Source organism: Vanessa tameamea, chromosome 24 (assembly GCF_037043105.1).
Source record: "Vanessa tameamea isolate UH-Manoa-2023 chromosome 24, ilVanTame1 primary haplotype, whole genome shotgun sequence".
Classification (NCBI taxonomy): Eukaryota; Metazoa; Arthropoda; class Insecta; order Lepidoptera; family Nymphalidae; genus Vanessa; species Vanessa tameamea.
The window spans coordinates 8,506,100-8,532,471 of NC_087332.1; the positions used below are offsets into that span (position 1 = coordinate 8,506,100).

At 35.6% G+C, this 26,372-nt stretch overlaps 1 protein-coding gene and 1 pseudogene across 1 annotated transcript in view; both read right to left on the reverse strand.

The window, feature by feature from the left end:
* Nucleotides 1-26,372, reverse strand: part of LOC113396031 (alpha-2Db adrenergic receptor) — a 467,800-nt gene that overhangs the window by 420,484 nt on the left and 20,944 nt on the right. The window lies entirely within an intron of this gene.
* Nucleotides 24,321-26,372, reverse strand: part of LOC135194105 (uncharacterized) — a 55,476-nt pseudogene continuing 53,424 nt past the window's right edge.

The window sequence follows — 26,372 nt, forward strand, 5'->3', positions numbered from 1 at the left end:
ATCCTGCTCAGCGGACCGTCGTCTTGAACGTCACACAGCCCCACGTCTGAGGTTTAAAATTCGAGTTTTTTATTTGTCTCGTGATTGGTGAAGGAAGTGTGGCAAAACCTGCATCGATAAACTGTTACATAGATGGTAGAATCATGGATACATATTTGCATTTGAGTGGCGTGCTAGAATGTCCTTTAACCTTTTCAACAGTACAGATCTTAGCCGAGCAGGACATTTATTGGCAGTTAATTTACTAATTGTATCATTATTACTTATGAGTTATTATCTACTAAACATAGCAATTACGTTTAGACGTAGACAATTTTACTAATTTTCACTAATTTTTATATACCTAAAACTTATATACAGGCTGTTACTTTAAACATATATATGAATAAGTGAAAAAGTAACTTTGTACCCCTTTTTTACCAAAAGGACGTGGTCGATGTATGGAATTTGGCACTATTCAAGTTTATACAAAGAAAGAGTGCAGAAAGCTAATATTTTTATAAAATATGAAAAAACATTACACACACTACGATACGATTAACACACACATGTTTATTTACGTAATATTTAATATCTAACATTCATATTTACGTCCACACTGCCAATGACAACTATAAATATAAATAAATTTAAATATTGGACAACATCACATACATTACTCTGATCCCAAGGTATAGTAAGTACTTGTGTTATGAAAGATCAGAAGTAACGACGGTACCACAAACACCCAGACCCAAGACAACATAGAAAACTAATGAACTTTTTCTACATCGGCCGGGAATCGAACCCGGGACCTCAGAGTGGCGTACCCATGAAAACCGGTGTAAACACTACTCGACCACGGAAGTCGTCAAAAATCTAAAATGACAATTTTGTTGACAAATTATATTTTTTATTTTAGTGGTGACCAGGTATCGTCCAGTTTACCTTATTTTTCGTAGATATCTTTCAAATCGATTAAATTCAAATCATCTAATATTTATTAGCATTGTATTGTAGTTCAAATTTAGACCAATATTTATTAGCATTGTATTAAGTTCAAATTTAGAACAACAAGCCACCACTGAATAATAAAAATACGCAATCCCGTGAAAAGTTGTTAGGTAAACGGAATAATTATTTTAAAAGGTTAATTTAAGTGTGAAAATAAATGAAGCGGTTGCCTTGACTTACATTTTTAGATCATACCATTTAAACCGTGGTGGCACTGCATCTTAGCGACTAAATTTTTCTGAAGCTTGTTTCAAGATTTTCCGTTACATTTGCTAATTAAAAGAAGACGTACAAAACTCGGTTACAAGTCCTAATTTTTGTAATTTTAAAATACATTTTCGCTTCTTGGTTCGAGATTCGTCGTCTTTTATACAATATTCTTAGTTTTTAATTAATAATAGTTTAATTAAATGGAAATTCAAATTCTTCACCGACTTCAGAAGAGGAGGTTCTTAATTCGATAGAATCTATACTAATATTATTAAGGCGAAGGTAACTCTGTCTGTTACCTAATCACGCTTGAACCCATTTACATAAAAATTGGTAATTAGCTACTTTTTTCAATTCACCCCATGAGGGGGTAAAATGGGGGTAACTGTTTGTATACTATCGTTTATTAAATTTAGCGCGGAAGAATCCTTGGGTTCTATCTAGCTGAACAGTTCTTGTTATATATATGAAGTTCGAGTATAAGTTTTTTTATAAGCAAATTTTAACGATTTGGTTGGGTTCAGTATAGCTCCATGGTACCACCATACTTATATACCATACGTATTTCAATTTTATTGGACACTAGGTCGCTCACGGCTCCTCTCGCGATTTAGGGTTTTATATAGGTGTTAGATATAAAAATTCCTTGGCTTGATGGGATTTTTGACATTCAACGGGGAAATTTTGCTAGCTGTATTGTATAGTAGCCACTTTTAATTTCGATTCGTATTTTTATATAAGTCCGTAATGTTTATACCATTTATAAACTTTATTTACCAACAAGTAAATCCAATAAAATTCTGTAATGTACCTGTAAGTAAGTATCACCATCTACATGATATATACACTTACTCCAAGTATACGAATTATTTATTATATAATTTCTCGTATGTACATCCTTAACAGAACGAAATAATGACTTGACCTATTAAAATAACGTTTACTTCAAGAATAACCGTTATTATTCGGTTAACAAAGATTGACTGCTTATTATTCTAAGAGAGGTAATTGCACTTCAGAGCGGAACCGTATTTATTAAAGGACATCTTTGTAAATTGCTTTAAAGTTTCACAGCTGGTTACTCAGTCACCAATACAGTTTCAAAATTTGTTTTATTTTTAAACTGCTGTTATGAAATAGACAAATTATTGATAGATTCGACCTATTTCGGTCAAAGCGGCAAGCACAAACGAAACTTGAAAACTGCATAGGGGACTCTATGGTACATAATTGCGAACGCAAATACAGGTGCACTATCTGGCACACTACCAACGATAACGCCGTGATTTCCAAAACACGGGAGCGTAAACTCTGCTAATTTCCAGACTCCGGACTGCTACTGAGAACTTCTCGACGGAAAAACTTAATAACCTTTTATAGGTGACTCGGTATTTTAACCCAGAACTTTGGGGTCAGCCAGTCAGAAGAAAAAGTTTAGACGAATACTTTTCGAGCTATATCGATTATAGTTGAAGAAGATCACGTTACGACTCATGCGAGTTGAACATGCGTTAATGTGAATATCCTCCTGATGAACTAAGGCGAAATCTCCTCTCGTTGAAAAGGTTTTAGAAGTTATACCACCAAATATATTGATGACTGCATATGACGGAATCCCATGAAAGACTTACAGGTTCTGTATATATTCCGTAGATATCCTTCGTAGAGGAACACAAGATGAATTATATACACAAATCAAGCTCATGATCATGATAACCACTGGGCCACATCAGCTATGGAATGAAGTGTTTGATATCTTGAATATCTGACACCAAGCTTCACCATCTCTCATTCATTTAAATCATCATAACTCGACACTTATAATCCTAAAACGTATAGCTCTACACATATCGTACTAAACAGGCACGAAATCCAGTATAATTCAGCGAGAACGTCCCTGATATCGTCTGAACGCAGGTGCACCTGCTAATTACGAAACCTTTCCGTTCGTTATACGTTTTGTTATTTAGACGGATGTTTTTGGAACCCGTCAGTGGAACAGCTTAATACATACATGTAGGATCATGGCGGACATGGGAAGTATGTAAAACATTGAATTTTCTGCTTATATAAATAAATGTGTAGTTAAATAAATAAATATATAATTTAGATAATTTGGCGTGAGACTAATTTTAAATTAAAAGTAATACTTAGTTTCTTGTAATGCTTTACTGCTGGATAATAACCTTTTTTTTTTTTAATGTAGGCGGACGGGCAAATGGGCCAACTGGTGATAAGTGGTCACCACCGCTCATAGACAATGACGCTGTAAGAAATAATAACCATTCTTTACATCGCCAAAACGCCACCAACCTTGGGAGCTACTATTTTATGTCCCTTGTGCATGTAGTTACACTGGCTCACTCACCCTTCAAACCGGTACACAACAATACTGAGTATTTCTGTTCGGCGGTAGAATAAAATATATTCCGCCACTCTGTTCCAATGCGCGTTGGATACACATGTGGTGTATTTGTTTTTTCTGCCGTCACATGCACAGAACGCGAATTATAAACACAAGTTTAAAATTCACTGGTGCTGGGTTTGAACCCATAATCGTCGGTTAAGATGGTTAGAACTGATTTAACCTCTTGGTCATCTAGGTAATATAATGAATTAAAAAAAAAAAATAGGTAAGTAAGTAGATAACACACCTTAAACATTTTTTTATTTTTTTAAATACCGTCAGCATAACATAACTACCCCTATAAATTTACAAAAATACATGTTACCCCGATCGCATGCATACTGTACTTGTAATTAGTTTAGTTGCCGCAAAGCTTAGCGCCATACATCTTCATTACGATCACATAATACGAGAGATACATTACGTACATTTAGATATAATATGATAATATCTTCAGCAACAAACTAACGGATGTGGCTTTTAAATAATTTATCACATACTTAGGGTCAATTTGTTAATGCTACGTAAATCAGTGAAAAAGAATGATTCTTCGTATTTGAATCTATAATCCTAACTTTACTAGGTCGCCCAAAGCCCGTGACTTGTGTTTGTGGATAGCATTTTGGGTACCAACCCCACATCAGATATTCTACCGCCAATCAGCAATATTTAGTATTGTTGTGTTCCCGTTTGAAGGGCGAGTGAGCCAGTGTAACTACGTCTTAGCTCCCAAGATTAGTGGCGCATTGGCGATGTAAACAATGGTTAATATTTCTTACAGCGCCTACGTCAATGTCTTACTCTCAGGTAAAAAAAGGGAAAACTACCACTGGTATCAATGTAGATTCTACTTAGAAGAACCAGCAAAAAACTCAACAGTTACTCTTTTTAAAATTCATTATTCAGTCAACTGTACATTTATAATTAAATTTAAACATCCTGTACGAAAATCAACGACGAATAATGCCTACTTTCTTTAATTACAGCCTATATAAAGCTTGAGGTATCCCTGTGTGTACCAAAGACTCTGCCTCTGATTAATTTATTTTTAGAAACTATCGCCATCTGGCTCTTTTAATATTTATTTATTTATTATTATTATTTGTAACGTTGCATTCTATCCCATTGACAGCTTCAGGTAAAACATAAGTACTAAGCATTACACTAAAAGTGTAAGTCCCACTTGAGGGATTTTACGCTCATTCTACGAGTGCTTTCTGTACGTCTGGTCCTAGTCTTAAGAAGTCATGCTCACGTCGATTTCATGCTGGAAATATATTATACTTATATTTGAGTGAGGTCAAAGAGTTAAGTGCACGAATCGATAATTATATCTGTTGTTGGATTGATTAATTATGCGTAATTGTTTTCACAGAGCTATATACTACAGTCCTTAATATTTTTAATATTTTTTTTTTATACAGGGATGCAATTTATACTTTATTTTAATTTAGTTTCTCCGCAGATGTGATGTACGAACCGTTGTTATATCTTTATTTGTGCCTGTGACAGATTAAATAAGAAAGAATTAAATAATTGCAACGCTTACTTTATTTATTGTATGTTTTAATCAATTCTGTAATAATAATAATTATATATATATATATATATATATAGTACAGTATTTTTATATATTATATATTATGGATTATTTACATATTATTTTAAAATGAAAAAAAAAAAATGTCAGCGTGGGCCACGCCTTCCAAGAAGACGACGCGAAGTCCAGCGAAGATCTGCTGATGTTCAGTAAAAATATAAAATATAAAAACGCCAAAATTTATAAAAGTAAAATGTAAAAAAAGACACGGGCAACTGTGAGCCCGTGGATGTTGTAAATTAAATACAAAATAAATATATAATAATTAAGATTTAAATTATTTTTGAATTATATTGATAGCATTGATATTAAATAAAAGGGTACTTTTTTTTCTGTTCATGATTGTGAATCATGTGATTTGAAGTCAGGCTTATATAAGTGATGGAAGATCCTTTTTTCCTGGAACAGGAAAGTGTTAACATTTAAGGTATGATATAATTTTGTGATATAATAAAATTGTTATTGCTTGTTAAAATTATTGATATTATATTAATAGTTTTTTTGCAACTATAAAGATACAAAGCTAGTATTAAAGTCAATTAATTATTAATTAATACAATATTTCGATTACTACATCTATTATAATGGTCAAATAAATATTTGTGCTTCGTATAATCTTTTATTGTCTTATAACCTTAAAATATTATTAATTTATAAAGAAATGCAAATTCTTCTTAAAATATTCTAACTTAATGTGTTAACAATGCTAGTGGTGACCAGTGTTTACGCAGCAAACGTACGAGAAAGGAGGTAGTCCGACATGGACACTTCTAATGCCGTCAACATCTACCCGCCATCTTCAGTCTCTTGTTCACGAGATAGATAACGTCGAAATATCGAGCTCCAACAAATAAAAATAAAAAACATGGTAAATATCCCGTTCTAAATACTTGTAGTAATAAAAAATAACCTTGTTAATTTAAAATCTTGATGTGTTAAGTCACTACAAATAAATCTAACACCTGCATGGTTTTATTGCCAGACAATATTATAATCATTTGGCATATTTTACATAAATTGGCCCAGTTTTTGAAACGCATGGATTTTTTTTTTCATTTATGTCATAGGTGGCAAACGAGCAGGAGGCTCACCTGATGGAAAGTGACTACCACCGCCCATGGACATCTGCAACACCGGGGGGCTTGCAGGTGCGTTGCCGGCCTTTCAGGAAAGAGTACGTTCTTTTCTTGAAGGTTCCCAAGACGTATCGGTTCGGAAAAACCGTCGGCGAAAGCTGGTTCCACAGAGTGGTTGTGCGAGGCAGAAAATGTCTTAAAAATCGCGCTGTTGTGGATTTTCTTACTTCAATTGTTGTTCCATTAGAGCATCGTGATTGTATAAATGGTACGTGGTGAAATAAATCCCAGACCTCCCCAAAAGATGAAGACCAGTGAAACATTTATTACTTCCGTATTATTCTTTATACGAATATTTACGTTAATTGTTAGTTCTTCCATAATAAAAAATCACATTAACACTTTCATAGACAGAAACGCGAAAGCTATCACGTCATCGTGACCTATCTTAATGAGATTTTTTTTTAGTATATAACAAAGGTTAATGGTCCAGTTGATTAGATTTCTTGAAGATAGAATACATAAATTTGTACTCTTTGATTTATGGCTACGTATAAAACCGCAGATTCCAAGGTCCTGAGTTCAAGCCCAAAGTGAGACTAAGAAAAAATCACTGGTATCTTCAAATAAAAAAATTCTAAGTGGTTGCTCGGAGTGTAGAAACCGAAAAGTTATAATCATTTGTGCCTCAGATGTTTCTGATTTGCCGTCCAATCGGTGTATATATAGATAGTTACCTGTGTGTGCACACACACTTGTGCACATGTGTCCTGCGTAGTTGGCTAGTCTCACTTTATAAAGCCACCATAACTGCCATACCGCTAACATCATTATACCAAATAACAAACTTTATTTCACACAAAGACAAGACGGTTACATTAAAAATAGATAATACAATAATAGATATAAGCAATATGGGAATTGATATTATAAAAGTTTTTCATTAAAACCGACTCGCCTCAGTGGTTAGACACGTGAATTTTAACCAAATATTACCAGGGTAGGAATCGTGCGTGTACGGCTGATTTTTCGTGTTCTTTTTTATTTATTTTATTTATTTATTTATTGGAAAAGTTACACGATCAACTTATCACTAAGCACTTAAAATTAATATCTGACTTGGGTAACATACAAAGTGATACGTCTTTAAAGGTGTAAACAACATTAATTTCGTTTATGATTCATTTCGTGCTCAGCGGTGTATGAAATATGCTTAATCCCACATTGAAAAGCAATAGGAAGCGTTAGCCCAGACGTGGGACACTTTTATAGCTGACGAGTGGGTGGTACCAACCCAGATGGGATTGCACAAAACCGTACCACCAAGTGAACCCTTCTACTCTTCTTCTTGTTATAGATAACTACGTAGCTAGAAAACTAACCAAAAACAATGTTTGCGTCTATTTATTATTATTATTTTTATTAACAATTGTAAAAATTATTTATAATATAAATAATTTAAAATGAGATTTCTAAAGTGTTCGATCGAAATTAGCGGAAGAGATCAGAAACGAACCTGCGATTTACTGACTGACTAATTTGTCTGCGTTGAGCGCTGAAGTGGAATAACAGACGGCCTTGTTCAAACCCACAATCAACTCAGGCATATTTCAAGTGAGTTTATTATTAACTACTAAGACACGACATAGCTCAGTGCTTAGAATACCTCAATCGAAGATCGTAAGTTCAAATTCAGGCACGCACCATTGAGTTTTCTTGAACGTAAATTTTATTTTTAGTTCTTATCGTAGTCGGCTGTAGCTAAAACGGTTGTTTTATAATTATTATATATCTAAAAATAATAGTGTCCAAAAATGCCTGGTTTTCTATCAATGCGCATTAAAAGTTGCGTGTTCGAACAAGGTTCAAGCTTTCTCCTTAAGAATAAAAGCGGCCCTGTCCAGCAACGTGGTATTAAAGTGGTATTCTACATTATGACAAACTTAAAAAAAACTTGCAAAATTGATGTCATATTTTAAACTCAGTCTTTAAAGTAACTAGGAATTAGTGCGACTTCCCCTTTCACAAGGGACGTGTATCACCTGATGAACATATATGAAAGACTATTTGTCGCCCGTGATTTTGCTCGCGTTTGAGGGGTTGGTCGTCAAAAGTAGACGAAAAAGTTGCACACCAAGTTTCACCAAATTTGGTTTAGAAGTTTGATAGACAAACAACAGACAGTTAGAATTACTGTCGCATATATAATATTAATATAGATTAACAATAAAGGAACCATAAAAACACATACCCCAAGCACATCTAGATATATATACTTAAAAACATAACTTAGCTCAAAGGTATGAATCTACTACCTTTACCAAAAAAGTATGCTATCGAAGCCATTGAATATTAACAAGTTTTATAAACTCAAAGACCGTAAAAATAAAGCAACAAATGACGTCACACAAACATGCCACAGCGTCTCGTGTGAAATACGTGCCGATGGTTGGAAAAATGTGCAACATTGACACCTCAAAAGAGTTCAAAGCTTTGTGACGTAAAGTACCTTTGACACAAACTCTAAAATGGATGTGTTAAATACGGCTGAGGCATTCGATGGTAACGCTTATACGGGGCAAATTCATTACCCTCTTTAGTTGAAACGTCGGCTAAAACCACAGCATGTATGAGAAGCTAGCAGCCGTTTGACGACTTGACACGAGCGATCTATATCGTTGGCGTCAATCCAGAGGAATAATGGAGTTCATCGGAATACTATTCTATAAATATTCTAGAAGTTTCGGCGTGTCTTAGACAATTAATTAATTAATATTATAAATGCAAAATTGAATTTGTTTTACTGTTTGCAGGAACAAGAGTCATAATATCTTAGATCGTGTGGCTTTAGGTCTGTAATTAATATTTTTTTTTTTTATGTAATAAGTAGGCGAATGAATACATGGCCCACCTGATGGTAAGCGCTCACCACCGCCCATAGACAATGGCGCTGTATGAAATATTAATCAATTCTTACATCGCTAATACACCACCAACCTTGGAAACTAAGATGTTATATCCCTTGTGCGTGTAATTACACTGGCTCACTCACCCTTCAAACCGGAACACAACAATAGTTAATACGGCTGTTGGGCGGTAGAATATGGTAAAAGGTTTCAAAACTTGACATATTCTAGATGCATATGTTTATCTATTTTTTAAATAGAAATAACCAGTATCTTATCTTTACCTGAGATCATAACCTTGCTCATCCCAAACTTGGTCAACTAGAAAAAAAGAATATTGATTGTTCTACCAGCAGATTATCCTCCTCCTCCATCCTTAAGCCTAAACAATCACAAACTCAGGCTGTTCACTTGTCACTTCAACACAAACAGAACAAAAGTAAGTCAATCACCGAAGTTCGTTATCTGTGCTATGTATTCAAAATAACTTTGTAACTTGACCTTTTGAACCAAATCCGACTCTATTTGTATAGTAGTAGAGTAGCATTTTGAAAGAATTCCCTATAGCGCTGATTGAATCATGAAAACTTATACGGACTTATTAATAAACCTACATTTATACGGGAATGTGACACTAATGCTCTTTCCTTCGGTCTATTAATCAATTAGTGCGAGCTTAAGGATGACTAATACGTAAAGAAATGGAGTATTTAAATTACGAATCGCATTATATTAAGAGGCATCCAAATTTAAATCAAATAAAAACGAAAATTATTGGTCATTCAGTCAGCAAAATTCAAAGCTCATTTGTCTTGTTACAGAAACATTGTTAAAAAATTTAAGATACGCTCCAAGAAATATTACTTACAAATATATTTTGGAAAAAGTTAGACAAAGCCATCTATAAGGCACATTTAAATCGATAGCACTCTAACTTGAAGGCCTCTATCTTGTGAATATAATCTGGAAACGCAATCAAGTTAAAACTATAAAATAGAAAAAGGACCAAGCTACCACAGTGAGAGACGGACAGAGACAAATGACCCTGAAGACTAATGGAGTAACGTTTATTTTGGGAGTAAATTAATGGTTTAACGCTTGTGCCCTTATCGACAATGTTAATTAAACTCAATTCGGACGTACTATAAGTGGTATCTAAATTTGACATTCTTATTGTTTATACTTTGTAATTTTTGCAAGCCTCGTTAAGTACCACTCGCTCATCGTAAATTCTACCGCCAAGCAGCAATGAATATTATTGATGTGTTTCGGTTTCAAAGACAAGTGAACCTGTGTTAATACAAGCACTGTGTTTAACATTTTAATTCCCAAGATCAGAAGCACACTGAGAGAGTTTGTTTTAAAGATTATTCAAAATAATCTTTTTTTTATTATTTGGAAAAAATGGGTCTTATTAAATACATCACAACAATCAAGCCTAGTACCAATTAACTTGTCCAAAATGTATATCACATTTTGTCTTCCTTGACGATTTTGAAGCACAATCCAACCCATTGTTTTTTTGGAAACTTTCTATGATTTTAAATAATTCTCAAAAATAAATGCACATTTAAATAAAAGTAGAATAACAGTCTAGGAATGTCCCAACACTGAGCTAATACCACCTTTAACTGAGAAGCTTATTTCATTACGATGTTCCAATGCTACACTCGAAGTCTAGAGATTACACTCACGGCAGATTTTCAGCCTAATCGTGCAGCTTCCTTCACCGAGCATGAGAAAATTCACTCGTTCAAACTAAATATTTTCTATGTCACCACTTTTTCTTCAACTTCCATTGGTTTACATTACGTTTAAGTCCACGCTTCTGGTATAATTGTGTCATAATTCTCCTTAATGAACAGTCCACGTTATCTAATTTAAGGCCTCATTAGCCTAATGTTATACTGCCCAGTAACTTAAAGTCGCAAGTTCGATATTGATCCCTAGAGTCCGTCCACTTTGAACAAAAGTTTCACGCAAAATGGAAGCGGGTATAATTCCTTACAAATAGATATAACTTTAACTATTTAAAACACTCCCATTTCAAAATTAAAAGCATTTTATATGCCTTTTGAAATGATGGATTTAGATTTAAGCACTTTATTTTGCAGCAGTTTGAGCAATTTAGTTTAATATTAAGGATATTGTTTACCCAATTATCGTTACATTTTAGACTATTGAGAAATGTCTTGTTTACGATTGATGACTTTTGTTTGGAATGCAAACGAGCCTGATAATAAACACTTAGATAATAATACTGCGACGAGTAGAAAACACTCCTTCTATTATTTATGCGTTACTAACCACAAGAAATAAGATGTTATGTACCTTGAATCTATAATCACAATTAATGACATCAATCCCAATTATTTTAAAAGACAATTTAATTCAAACATGCATTCATGTTATGACATTTTAATTCCGAGGGTTAAAAAGGTTTCAGAGCATCCCATTCATTACGCTAAAAGCTTATAACGATAATTTTTTTTTTCCAACAATAAAATGGGTACACAAACATTACCTAATTCATTCCTTTGTTGCCAAATCTAATTCAGTACCCTTCCAATGTGACGGATGAATGTGAGAAATAGCCCCCTTTATGTTCTTGTCGAGATGATGGACAGGCTGTTATGGGGGGTCTGGATCGATAAAAAATTCGAAACAGTTTCTTCTGTTCATTGGCCTTTACCCAGTGAAGAGAAAAACGTAATGTCCTTTTGGAAACTTCACGACAGGTAGCAAATTATCTCGAGAAAGTAGGGTTGATTACACTTTGTATTCCTCGTATTTGACTGTCTTTGTCCATTGACATTTCAATGGACCGTGTTTATTACGTGACGTTTGATTTTCCAGTGAAGATCGCTTAAGCAAACGTGAGAGAGGACATCCTTAAACTTACAATGTATACAAGATTGCTGTAGTCGGTTGGGAAGGAACGACTAAAGTAGAAGAACGCAACTAGTTAGGTGTTTCAATTCGTTTTTTTAGAAATTATATCCATTTTATTTCCTAATATTATGGCGTTCAAATATACAAACTCCCCAGTGTCAATATTTTCTTATTTCACTAGGTCTTCTGAGGTATATAATAATTATTACTTTGACTATCAACTAGTGTAATATTTCTAAGTTGAATAATTATATTTTCATTTGGGTTATACATATAAAATAAAAAACTCGATGTGTTTCTACGAGTAAAGGAAAAACTAAACGGGAAATATATTCCACTGTCATTAAGGTGCCCTTAAAGGAAAAGACGCAATAAAGGCGGTAGGATACAACATAACTTCCAATGAGTTTGAATAATTGACGTGACACGGAAATTAGAAAATTTCCTTGGAAATGATTCATCGGGGTTATTCCATAATAGTTTGAATTAAATGTTCATACGTGTGTATTAATGTGTGTGTGTGTATTAGTGCGTTTTAATGGAAATGGTTTTGTCATTGATACCCAAAAATTTTCAACGGATTTTTTGGAATTTTGATTTACATAAAAATTACCTAATTGAATTCTTTTTTATGTATAACATAGATAGATGGACAATCAAATGGGCCACCTGATCTTAATGACGTTGGTGACCGTATTAAATAGTAACCATTCCTTTTAAAACTGTTGCGCCACCAACCTTCGGAATTAAGATGTTTTAACAAATAGCACATACGAGCCCAGCTATTGTGGCATATAATAAATATTCTCAATGATATTTATCTTAGTGATTTATTGACCAATACCTTATTTCTATAATTCAATAGCAGCCTTTAAATTTCCCACTGCTGGGCTGAGGCCTCCTCTAAGTTTGAGGAGAAGGTTTTGGAGCATATTCCACCACGCTGCTCCAATGCGTATTGGTGGAATACACATGTGGCTGAATTTCGTTGAAATTAGACACATGCAGGTTTCCTTACGATGTTTTTCTTCACCGCCGAGCACGAAATGAATTATAAACACAAATTAAGCACATGAAAATTCAGTGGCGCCTGTCTGGGTTTGAACCCGAAATCATCGGTTAAGATGCACGCGTTCTAGCCACTGGGCCATCTCGGCTAAAACCCACAAGTGTTAAAAGATGTTATGTCCAATATTCATGTAGTCAAACTCTCCCTCTTTCACCCTTCAAACCGAAACACAAAAATTCTGAGTATCGCTCTTTGATAGTTGAATATCTAATGATATAATTACATTATGAAACGTAACGGTTTTAACAATTTACATTCTTTGGAATCTAAGAAATACTGAAACGTGTCAAGTATGGCGTTTATTTGTCCAAGAAATTAGCATAAGGCAATATATATTAAACTACTGCTAGGTAGCTAGTATGACTGCATTTCTATTCTTCTTTTGTTTTTTCTTGGTGGTAAAGCTTTGTCTTGGTGGTAGGGCTGTGACTTAATGGTAGGGATTTGTCTTGGTGGTAGGGCTTTGTGCAAGCCCGTATAGGTACCACTTACTCATCAGATATTCTACCGCAAAACAACCTTACTCAGTATTGCTGTGTTCCGGTTTGAAGGGTAAGTGAGCCAGTGTAACTACAGGCACAAGGGACATAACATTAGTTCCCAAGGTTAGTGGCGCATTGGCGAAGGAATGGTTTATATTTTCTACAGCGCCATTGTCTATGTCTAGCGGTGGTGACCACTTACCATCAGGTGGCCCATATGCTCATCGGCCAACCTATACCATAAAAATAAAAAAATAAGATGAACTTTATTTTCTTTAATGTAGTTTATACTAAGATGTGACTTCAAAGTAACAACTTTAACGTTCCAGTTTATTGTACAATAAACTTATGCCCGCACCAATTTCACTGCTCAATTTTTTTGGTACGAAGCCATCGCAAACGCTAAGAACAGCTGCACAAAGTTTCTCGAAGAACAATACACGAACGTGTATAACACGTCCGGAAACAAACACTAATTTTAAATTAAAGATCAACAAAAGTTCACAGCAACTTTTTAAGGCCAGCACAGGTATTCCGTAGTAAGAAATTCGAAACTCACCGAAGTGCACGAGCGTGAAATTTCAGCATGTGATATGCAATATTTACTATAGTAATTATAAAATTTATGGTACACAAGTATCAAAATGGCGCATCACCATCGGTTGTCAATATTTCACGCGTGAGGTACAAAGGGAATTCTTAAAGAATAGTACTGCTGAATTGCATTCAATATTATGGCTATGAATACTCCTTTCCAATGTTCCACTCGCTCATTATATAGATGACGGAGTGACTTGTCTAAGCTTGTTTATTTAAAAAATATGACGTCAGCATTGCTGACATCACGAATGTCAAGGTTTGGATTTCTATCCATCCTTGAAGGTACGAAATTAATTGCAGGAAATATTCTTTGATTTATTCCAAGCTGAGGACGTCCGATCGCTTCGACGGCTCAAACAAGCCTGTCTATACCGGCGGGCGCTCGGCCTTTTATAACCAAATTGGGTGGGGGAATTATTCACACAATATAGCAACTATTTATGGACGGTAAAATATTTCAGACTAATTTAACTTCTCAGAATTCACTAAATAGTATTAATTTAATAATCAAACAGTTTGCAATCATTAAAACAATTAAAATAATATTTTCCGGACACGTGCTTTCCTTAAATATGTGGTTTCCCGCCGACATATATAGTAGGTATTTTTAAAGGGCCGGAATCTAATGGTATAGTTTTACGATCACGTGACTCTTAACGATGACTGCGGGCTCAAACCCAAGCAAACACCGGAGGTGAATAAAATCGTCGTATGGATACCTGCGTATGTCTGATCTGCCACATGTAATCGTACATCGATCAACCCGTAATGTAGCAGTGTGGTGGAAAAGACGCCTCAAAAGGAGAGGTCTTAGCTCAGCTTAAACATTGACAGGCTTTTCATTAACTTTATTTTTTATCTTTTTTAAAATTATATATTCAAAGACAATATTAAATAATATTAAAGTATTCTTTAATAAATACCACTATAAGTTTTACAAAAATAAACATGTTACGTTAAAAACCACTGAAGATACTTTTTCTAATATTCCATCATTCAGATTTCCGATAATTATTTTCTATTCTGATCAGCAAGAGATTTATCACACTTCAAATGAAAAAAATCCATAATGCCTTCCAGGAATTGAACTTGTGACCTTTCACGTTCCCCTGAACATTTTGTTCGGCCTTTATATCGATAATAACGTCCCCAGCTCTACAACTATAAATCTAACGCATACATATTTCATGTACAGATACGGCCGTCGTACAGATTTATAATATTATATATCGACGGATGTCAAATACTCTCTCGACGTCTTTTAAGAGACGCATCTTTATCGGCAAGGTATAACGATTTATATATGACCTTTTTATAACTCGTCGTAAAGTGTGACCCGCATCACACTCAACTGTTAAGCCCTTCGGAATGAGTGAGGTACATTTTTATCGATGTCGATGGAATATTCTATTATTGATATTGTCCGTGGTCTAATTGGTGTTTATAGGTTCAGTGGATGGAACAGGACTTTTTTTAGTGGACACAAAGCCTCACACGCCCATTGACATGGTGCTGTAACTGTACCCTTCAGAATGGAACACAACAATACTAATTATTATTGCAGTTCGGTGACAGGATATCTGATGACTTTATTATACCGACCCATGTCAATCATCAGATAAAGTGAAGTCCATCTTCCACTTTATCTGTGGGTTTAAATCCAATAAACACTTTTAAGTTTATTCAAGTAACACAAATTATTCTAAGGTGAACAGTTACATATCTTCAAATCCTTCACATCTAATGGCTCTTAATTAATTCTCTTAGTTAAGATATCTAACGCCTCCTGTACAGCTAGACTTTCACAAGATATATTTAAGTGAGTTTATTTTATTTTCCGTACATTGGCTACCAAAGATAGTACCTAAATATTATATAGTGTTCGCTTGACGACAGTAATTCCGACGACTTCTTTTGGAAATAAGCTTAGGATTGGACCCTCGTCCTGCCACAATCAATTAAATAAATATATTTTGATTATTATTAATTCATTATTTAAATGGTCCAAACGATTATTCATTGAAATTTGAAAACATTATTTGTAAATAACTCAACGGCAACAAATGCAGAGGATTTTAAATAAAATGTTATTTCGGTTGGTATTTTAACAAAAAATATTCAAAATATTTATCACTTCCAAAATAGAATTGACTGTTTAAACTAAACTCAATTGGTAATATTTGCTTTTTAAGTGTACAGAAAACATTGTATCCCACGTAGCTCGATTTTTTTATATGAATATAGAATTATATTTTTAAAATAACGAGTAAGACTGAGACCAAATTGGTGTGTTTACCGCATAATAATGACTGAGCTTTGACGCTTATATTCCCTGGGTCTGCAGTAACACTGACTTACCCTTCAAATCAGACCGCAATAATACTAAGTATTGCTGCTTGGCGTTAGAATATATGATGAGTAGGTGATACCTACCCAGGTGGACTTGCACAAAACTTTACCACTAAGTATAAGAAGGTTCTCAAGGATGGTCCAGTCCTTAGAACGCGTGCATCTTAACTGATGATTGCGGGTTCAAACCCAGGCAAGCACCACTGAATTTTCATGTGCTTAATTTGTGTTTATAATTCATCTCGTGCTCGTCAGTGAAGGTAAACATCGTGAGGAAACCTGCATGTGTCTAATTTCAACGAAATTCTGGCACATATGTATTGGCCCGCATTAGAGCAGCGTGGTGGAATATGCTCCAAAACCTTCTCCTCATAAAGGAAAGAAAGCCTTATTCCAGCAGTGGGAAATATACAGGCTGTTAATGTTAATGTAATTAGAAGGTTCTAAGAAGATTATCTTATGATACCATTATCCACACACAATTGTCTTATATAATTAATACAAAAATGATTTCTGCTCTTCTATTAATGTCTATCTTCAGAAGTCCAATCACAACACTTTAATTTTTATAACAAGTGTCCTTACTTCAAAACATCTTTTAAAAATTATTAGAATTATATTGTTTCTGAGAATACGCATCCAGGCGTGGATGGCGAGATTCGAGTGGCTTCTTCAGGCATCGCCCAAAGTGTTTACTTAAGAGCAGTTATTAAAGTGTCCACTACCTGACTGTGAATAGTTTAGTTTAAATTATAATATTGTGTAGAAAACGTCTGAGTGTTTAAATTAGAGTGAGTGTCTCTGAGCCGGTACGTAGTGCATTTATGTTAATAAAATTATTTAAATCAGATCTAATCAAAGTATACTTTAAAACGTACTTCCATTTTTGAGGGAGCTGTGGCATCGTGAGTGTACCGTGATTTTAATGTCAGCTAGTGTAAGGAATAATTATCATTTTCCTTTTCCTCAAATACCAATATTCAACTCAGTGAAAACCTAAGCAGTACTCCCAAGAAGATGAAAATATGTCTTCGAGAGTTAAGAGTGGACTCTTAACTCTCGAAGACATATTTCGTAACAACCCATATAATATTAATACAGTACCAACGCGAGCACACCTACATTTTTTTTGGAAATAATTGGTTATTATATTTTTGTCAAATAAATTTTGATCGTAATGGTCAGAGTTTATTTATAATTGACACGTCATATATTTCAAAATGACAAAAGAGCCAATACACGTTGAAGTCTGATTGGTTATTCGGGTCGATTCACTATATTAATGCCTTAAATTAAATTATTTAAGCACGTAAACCAACTCTCTATGGCCACATATAATTACATATTTATTATTATAAACTTTTTCAGGAAATGAGAATTGTGAATGTCATCTCGAGGTTCAGTAAAGATCCCATTAAGATCTTTCGAGTGGAAGATTTGGAGATACCTTGCCCAAGCAGCTCCAATGCGGATTCGTTGATAGATATGAGGAAGATCTTTACCCGACTCATGCAGGTTTCCTCACGACGTTTTACTTCATTTTAAAGACACAGGTGATCTTAAACACAGGATGTCATCAGTACGCTATAGAGAGAGTTATAATGTCTTGTCTCCTGACCGAGTTTCGGCTTCTACAAGGACTCGCCATGATATTTCCTGCTACTGCTAAGGCAAGTGCACACTATCTCCTCATTCTGATAATCCTATTAGAAGGCAATCTTACCAGAGTTTTTTTTTTATGAAATATGTATGCGGTCGGGCAAATTGGCCGCGCCGCTTGATAGGATGGGATTTCCTTTGGAATGATCATATGTATCTACTAGATACACAGGATCAAGATAGTGACTACCAACAAAGCATAGAAATAACAAAACTACTAGCTTACACATGTCTCAAAGGCCAGCAACGCACTTGCAACATCGGCGCTGCAGTCCATGGGCCATGGAAAATAAAGGTTCTCTAAAACGCGCCGCATCTTCTAGTATAAGTTTTATATTTATTGGTTTAGTTTTTCGCAAATCAAACGTCTCCTAATTTATTAATATACGTAGATTATAGCTAAAGTAAAAAAATACCCTTGAATACAGTTATATCGGTTTGTGACGGAAAAATTATCTAAAAAAACCTTTTTTTTTTTTATCATTGGGCCTCCGGAAAGATTCACGATTTCCCTAAAGATTAGGGAGATCGGATTATCCCTTGAGGATTTAAAAGTCGAATAGACAATTTGTTTGTTATTCTTATCGAAGATGACTTGCGTATTTCAGACCAATGTGGTTATTACATTTTAAGAACCGAAGTGATTCAGTAGATATACCTCAAGTAGAGGTCATAGTCCAAAAGTTATTTAGTATCTAAATCTATACTAAAAATGCAAAGCTGAAGAGTTTGTTTGTTTGGTTCAAACGCGCTAATCTCAGGAACCACTTGTCCGATTTGAAAAATTCTTTCAGTGTTTTATAGCCCATTTATCGAGGAAGTCTATAGCCTACCTATACTATCACGAAAACCAAAAGAAACAAAATCATGAATAACAGAATCTGTAATATAGCCGAGCGAAGTTGGGACGACCAACTACACAGTAATAAAAGTATTGGATTTTGACATTTAAGGTACACGAAAAACGTCTGATGTAAAAGAACATAATAAACAAACTGAAAATTAAAGAATGACCATTAAGAAATTATATTTATTGAAAATGGTACTTTTTTGTGCATTACTGTTTGTCGGTAACATATCTGAAGAGTTACTCAGACGAGCTTGCTCAATGCCCAAAGTAATGTGCCATGATTTTATAATTAGCGTTTATATATCCTATTACAAATCCATCGATACTTTATCTGAGGCGACATCACTATGAATAATATAAAGCAAGCTCCATTGACCCGGCGCGGAGTTTGTTACAATTACCAGTTTCCAAACTTCGGTACTTAAGTTCAGGTAATTTATAGAACCTTTAATACTAACTTCTCATAACTTGGATGTGGAAACGTCCTGTCATTAGATTATGTCCTCTAAGGGTTAGAATTATTGTAATGGTGATGACGACGTGGGATTTTAAGTGTTATGCTTGGCCTAGATATGTTTATGCTGTAAATATTTCACAGACTGTGTATTTTATTTTATTTGTCATTCGTTTAAATAAAATCAATTTCACATTTATTTAAGTAATATAAATATTATTTTAAATAATGTAAATTACGTTCGCTTTTAATAGTATCAATATTATTTATTGCTCTTTAAACGGCTCGATGTACTTTTAGTTAAAGTTCTCGCTTATCGAGTCTGACAAATTTTTAATACCGCTGACAATTTACCGCTCATCTGACGATGCAAAACGATAATGGTACAATGAAACTATTCCAAGTATTTCTTCCCATAAAGGCATTTTATAACGTAAACATGCCAGTGAGAATCACTAATGAGTTTTAATGCAAATTATATAAAACATCTTTGTAAAATAATCTTATTAATAATATGAATACGTTGTTGTATGATAAAATCGTCCTTAACAACATCGCTATTTTTTATTATGTAGTATTATATAGTAGTTTCTACTCCCGGCGTAGCCCGTGTGTGAGGGTTGGGGGTTGTTAGGTGTTAGGTTAACAGGAGTAAGGTAAGGATACTGAGGTCATGCGAGCTGCCCGTACGCAGATTCAGCTCCCTGACCTCGGCATCGAGACGGTCGAGTTTAAAAAGGCCATCACTGGCGGGGTACTGATGAATCTCAGCGGCCCCGACAGTGGTGAGAAAGCCGACCGTCTCGTGGGATGGGGCTCCGCCAGGGTCGAGGTGCTGGAAGCAAGGCCGCTATATTGCTTCCGGTGCCTCGAGAAGGGCCACGTCGGGCGGATGTGCCCGAATGGGGCAGACCGGAGCGACCGGTGCTTCGCCTGTGGGGAGCGCGCCCACAGAGCGAGCCAATGCACAGCCAAGTCGCTCCGTTGGCCCTTGTGCTCAGATATGGGTCGCCTGTCGGCCCATCGCCTGGGCGCAAAGGCATGCTGCCAGACGGGTGGTGGAATGTAGAAAGGTAAAAAGCCTGCTCCTTCCACCCCGGCTCGTACGACCGATGAGGCTCCCGCCTCAGCACCGGGCTCTGCCCCGCAGGAGACCATGGAGGTCTCCAATTCGCGGGAGTAGGGGTGCTGCAGACTAACCTGAACCGCTGCTGCAATGCTCAGCAACTTTTAATGCAAACCATTGCGGAGCGATCCATAGACCTCGCGGTCGTGACGGAGCCCTATCGCGTCCCCGACCATCGTCGCTGGTTTGGGGACGCCACCGGCACCGTGGCCGCGGCAAGCTCGACGAGGCTGGCAAGCTCTTCGAGCGGATTGTCGCTTCTCGTCTCAGCGGGCATCTGTCGAGCGTCGGTCCCGACCTGTCCGAAAGCCAGTTCGGATTCCGTCAGGGCCGTTCGACCTTTGACGCGATCATGTGCGTCCGTCCATCCCTGACGGAGCAGGCGGTGGCACAGGGTGTCGTGGCGTTAGCGATAAGCCTGGATATTGTCAATGCCTTTAACGCCTTGCCCTGGGACGCCATCAGAGAGGCCCTCGTGTATCACCGTGTGCCTGCAGGCGATCGTCGGGAGCTACTTGCGCGACAGGTACATTGTGTACGTGGGCCAGGACGGTACGAGGACCCGGAGTGAAGTGTACCGCGGGGTTCCACAGGGGTCGGTCCTAGGACTTGTCACCACTGCGGGGCGGACCAAGACACTGCCCAGCATACGCTGGAGGTGTGTCCCGCGTGGACCGTGGAGAGGCAGGTCTTGTCCAGGAAATCGGGCGAAATCTAACTGTGATTAGTAACAGTGAAATGTAACTGTGAAGTCAGTTCAAATCGGGTGGAAATCAACTACATTTGTAGGTACCATCCCACTTTGAAGTAGTATGGTGAAGAAAAGGGAACAGCGGGCATAAGATCTGCGATGTGATATCACCTTTATTAAAACGGTACCATTAAATGGTCATATATGTTTCTATTAGCATAAAACGCGCATCTTTTTCTCCTCCTAACTTGTTCAGACAGTGTTTTATAAACTTGAGATTAATCTCAATTTATCCAAGTAGTCAACCGGACCGATTCTTGAACCGGGTCAAGCTTTAAGTATATTATTTTGTTTCGTTAAACCTAGGTTTAAGAAAGACTGATAACTATCGTTACGGTCTGACTTTCGGTCTAATCTAATCTTGTATTCGTATTAATGTTTGCGAATTCGTCTTCACTTCTCGTACTTTTGTTCGTTTCTTAGTAAATTTATACACTCGCTTAAAGCATTTCCATTTATACATCTAAACTGATATTTTAAGACTGAAGACTTTGTTTGTTTGAATGCGCTAATTGGAGGAACCCTATTCGGTCAGATTAAAAAATAAACTGTCCGTTTTAGATAGCCCATTTATCGAAGCTGTATACTATAACCAATAGACAGAATATGTCATATAACCGAACGAAGTCAGGACGAGCAGCTAGTATCTTATACATATGAGCAAAGGCGCACCTAGTAAACGGAAAGTATATCTGGAGTTGGTTTATGGTTGGAGTATGGTTCCGAAGCCGAAGTGTGTTCTTCATTCAGTCTGTGAAATGCGTATCCACTAACCAACATGTGAGCATGCTGCCGTTTAACTAAAACCGTACATATTAAAATAGATGAAGGCATTTTAAGAGTTATGATTGAGTTAGTTAAATTAGACTAACTCAACCATAAATCTTTTTAGTTAAGCATCCTAAAGAAATTTCAGCAAGCATTTTTATTTTTATTTTACGACTATAATTGTGTTTAATATAAATCTATCGTGCACTTTAAATAATGCAGGGGAACAAACGAAGAAATATTGATACGGCTGGTGATCTTCGAACCTGGTGTTCGTTCGTCAGTTTTTTTTTAATCACACGTGAGATCTTTCTCGATCAAGTCACCTTTCAAACAAATAAATCAAAATCAGTAAAATCGTTTGGGAGCTACGATTCCATAGCTAACACTCGCTATAATTTTTGGTTGTATAAGGATATACATATGGCTGAATTTGATTGTGTCCTATACACATGTAGGTTTCTGAGCATGAGCAAGCGATGAATTATAAACACAAATTATGCACATGAAAATTTAGTGGTGCCTGGGTTTGAACCCATAATCGTCGGTAAAGATGCACGCGTTCTAACCACTAGACCATCTCGGCTTTTTCCTTTATGTATGATTTGCGTTATATTTATTTGAGATTAATAGACTTCGACACTATTTGACGCATCGCCATGAAAATTGTCAGATATGTGTAGCATTTCACAATATTTTATTGTTACTTGCCACTAGATGACGGCTCAGTACAAATACAATTGGATATCCTCCACCAAGTTCTGCTACTCGTAGCAATAAGTCTTCATTCATGGTGTCGGTTATTTTTGAGTGAAATGTTCTAAAGACAATATTATCTGAAATCCTGCTACATAAGAAATGATTTATTCTTCTTTACAATGACTTTTTTTTGGCAGACCAACTTACCTTCTTTGCCAGCCTTTGTGTCCCAATAAAGGAAAAAAAAATGTCTATAATCAAAGTTGATACAAATTCTCGAAAAAATACCAACAGTCTATTGTATGTTTATGAAAAATGCTCGTCTTTTTAAAAGTATTGACTGAATCGCGTGATGAAGTTTTATCGTTAAAGGAAAAACTCGCGAACATTATTAAAACTTGTGTTTTAATAATTAAAAAATAATGCATATCGGCCTTCTGACTCCGTATCTCGTAAAATGACAACGGTTTTAGTTCGAAAAAAGAACTTTTAAAACAGTGGCCATTAAAAGTTTCGAAGATATTTTTTATCTGTGAATTTTTTTACGGTTCTTTGTCAGTTTAGTCGATGGCGAGAGAACATCGGAAGACGACTAATTAATTAAAAAGGAATGTGTTATATCTAAGGACATTACCATATTTATGTACTTATAAAATTATATATATGTTATTATAAAAGCTCGAACTAAGGTAAATCTTAAGATTTTCCAGTAAAACCTAAGATTTACCGACATGAGTTGGTAAATGTAAGTATTTATTATAAAGGGACAACTTTTTCGTACTTCTACCATTCCAACTTAACCTAACCTAACATGTAAATCCTAAGATTTACCAAGTGAATGATGGTAAAAGTTCGAATCCCAAAGTTTTATGGACATTTACCATTCATAATCAGTAATTCTTAGGTTTTACTGGAAAATCTTAAGATTTACCGTAGTTCGAGCTTTTACAGTAACATATACACTAGAATTATTGTTAAATAAGAGCCCGGTAATAACTTACTGGCCACGATTTTTTTTTCTTTTCAGGAAAGGGCAACACCGTCATCTTAATTAAAAAAGTCATTTAATGTCAGTTAATTTCCGGCTCCCAAAGGCATCAGAGAGAAATGAGTTTCTAATATTAAGTAATAACAATATGTAAGACGGCCCAATAAATAAAAAAAAAACTTATGAATATAAATTAGCACTACATGTTATTTCCGTGTGCTCTTAGCATTATTGGAGGTAACTCTACATATGAGGGTGCTATATTTTACTTGACGTTTCATACAAAATCAAAATATACTTTATTCAAGTAGGCTTTTACAAGCACTTTTTTATGTTATAGGTGGCAAACGGGCAGGAGGCTCACCTGATGGAAAGCGACTACCACCGCCCATGGACACCTGGGGGGCGGAAGGAGTACGCTCTTTTCTTAAACGTTTTTTTTTTATGTCATAGGTGGCAAACGTGCAGGAGGCTCACCTGATGGAAAGTGACTACCACCGCCCATGGACATCTGCAACACCGGGGGGCTTGCAGGTGCGTTGCCGGCCTTTAAGGAAAGAGTACGCTCTTTTCTTGAAGGTTCCCAAGTCGTATCGGTTCGGAAAAACCGCCGGCGAAAGCTGGTTCCACGGAGTGGTTGTGCGAGGCAGAAAATGTCTTAAAAATCGCGCTGTTGTGGATTTTCGGACATCTAGGTGGTGCGGGTGAAACTAAGAATTTTGACGAGATATCCGAAGGTGAAATTCAGCAGCCGGGATTAATCCGAACAATTCCTCGGAACATTCCCCGTGAAAAATTCGGTAGAAGATGCAGAGTGATCCAATATCTCTACGCAAAGCCAAAGAATCAAGTAGATCGGAAAAGGCTTACTCGTCGATAATTCGAGCCGCTCTACGTTAGATAAGGAGCTGGTACTGGGGAGCACCCGCCCAGAGGTGAGAGTACTCCATGTGAGACCGAATTTGCGCCTTGTATAGATGGGCCGACGTGAAATACCGTCTTGCCTCGCTGAGCACACCGAGCTTTTTTGATGCCAATTTGGCTTTACCTTCCAATTGACCGCGGAACTGAACGAGACTTGAAACATCGACGCCAAGTATTCCGATACTACATATGGCGGCTAACGGAATATTCTCAAATCGTGTAGATACAAATGGTGTTTTTTAGCAGTCAGATTACAATCCTAAAGAGTGACGGAATAGATATTCTTTCGTCTCAAGTCCAAGGTGTTTATTTCCGAACCGGTGTTACATCTAATGAGCAAGTGTAACAATATTTTTGATGCAATATTTTTGACTTTGACTTTTGATTTTGATACTATTAGAATTACATATTATAAGAGTTTGCGCACAAATTCGTGCACTAGAATATCTTCTGTACTGATCAGGGGCCATTTAAGATTAGTTTTGTGTACAGACACAGACTAAAAGACAGTCATTAGATTTATTTATCTCAATTCTGTATCAACAAAACTCCTTACCAAAAATTATTTCTAAAAAATCTGACGCATCATTCAAACTTGATACACCCATATATCTACATATATATTTATTACAGTACAAAAACTTTTTAAATATCGAAGTTCCGATTTAATAAAGAGCTTTAACTTTCACAAAGATTTCACTTATTAATTTGAAATGACCGAACAACTGAGGTATTTTAATAAAACAAAATACTTTAACGCAATACGTTGACGGCCTGCGTTGTTTTATTTAAACATAATTGGGTGTTACAAGCAGATTAAGGTCTCGAGGTTCTAAAATGTATACCCAAGTCTTGTTATCGTCTCTAGTTGCGTAATAACTAGCTTAATAATATATTATTATTGTTAACTTGTAGTAAGCCTATAAATTATTTTACTTAAGTTAAGTTTATTGCCCGCATAGCGATGTAAAAAGTCGCAGGATCGATCCTGAGACATCATCAGTAATTCCTTAATTAATTTCGAGAATTGCTACTATTATTTAAAAATAAAAATAACAATCATAATAAGGTTGTATAGGTCCTAACTATTGAGCTATATTCAGTCATAGAGTTATATACATAAATGTAATACATACTTTTTGGTTTGAAGTATTAATAAATAAATGTAGAAAAGAGATATTTTTGAATTTTACGTTGGAATTATGATGGATCTTGATTAAAAGACGAAAGGATAATTTTTTTGTTACGGCAAAACTGGCAAATATATTGTAAACTATTATAATTCTTAATTATTCGATATTACCGTTTTCTCATCAGTAGTTACTCTTTAACGTAATGCTGATAAGATTTTCTTTAGCTGATTATTTCGCAACTAAACCCGATAACAACTCTCGTCTGTCATAGTGCCAAAAATTAATTATAAAGATCATTGATTTCTGTAACACTTATGGTTTATGTTTCCCTTAGTGTAATACTGTACTATTTATTATTTAAATAGTGTAATTTTATATATAATTACATAATACATAAAACAATGACGATGAATATATGTTCAATCTATCGCAAAGT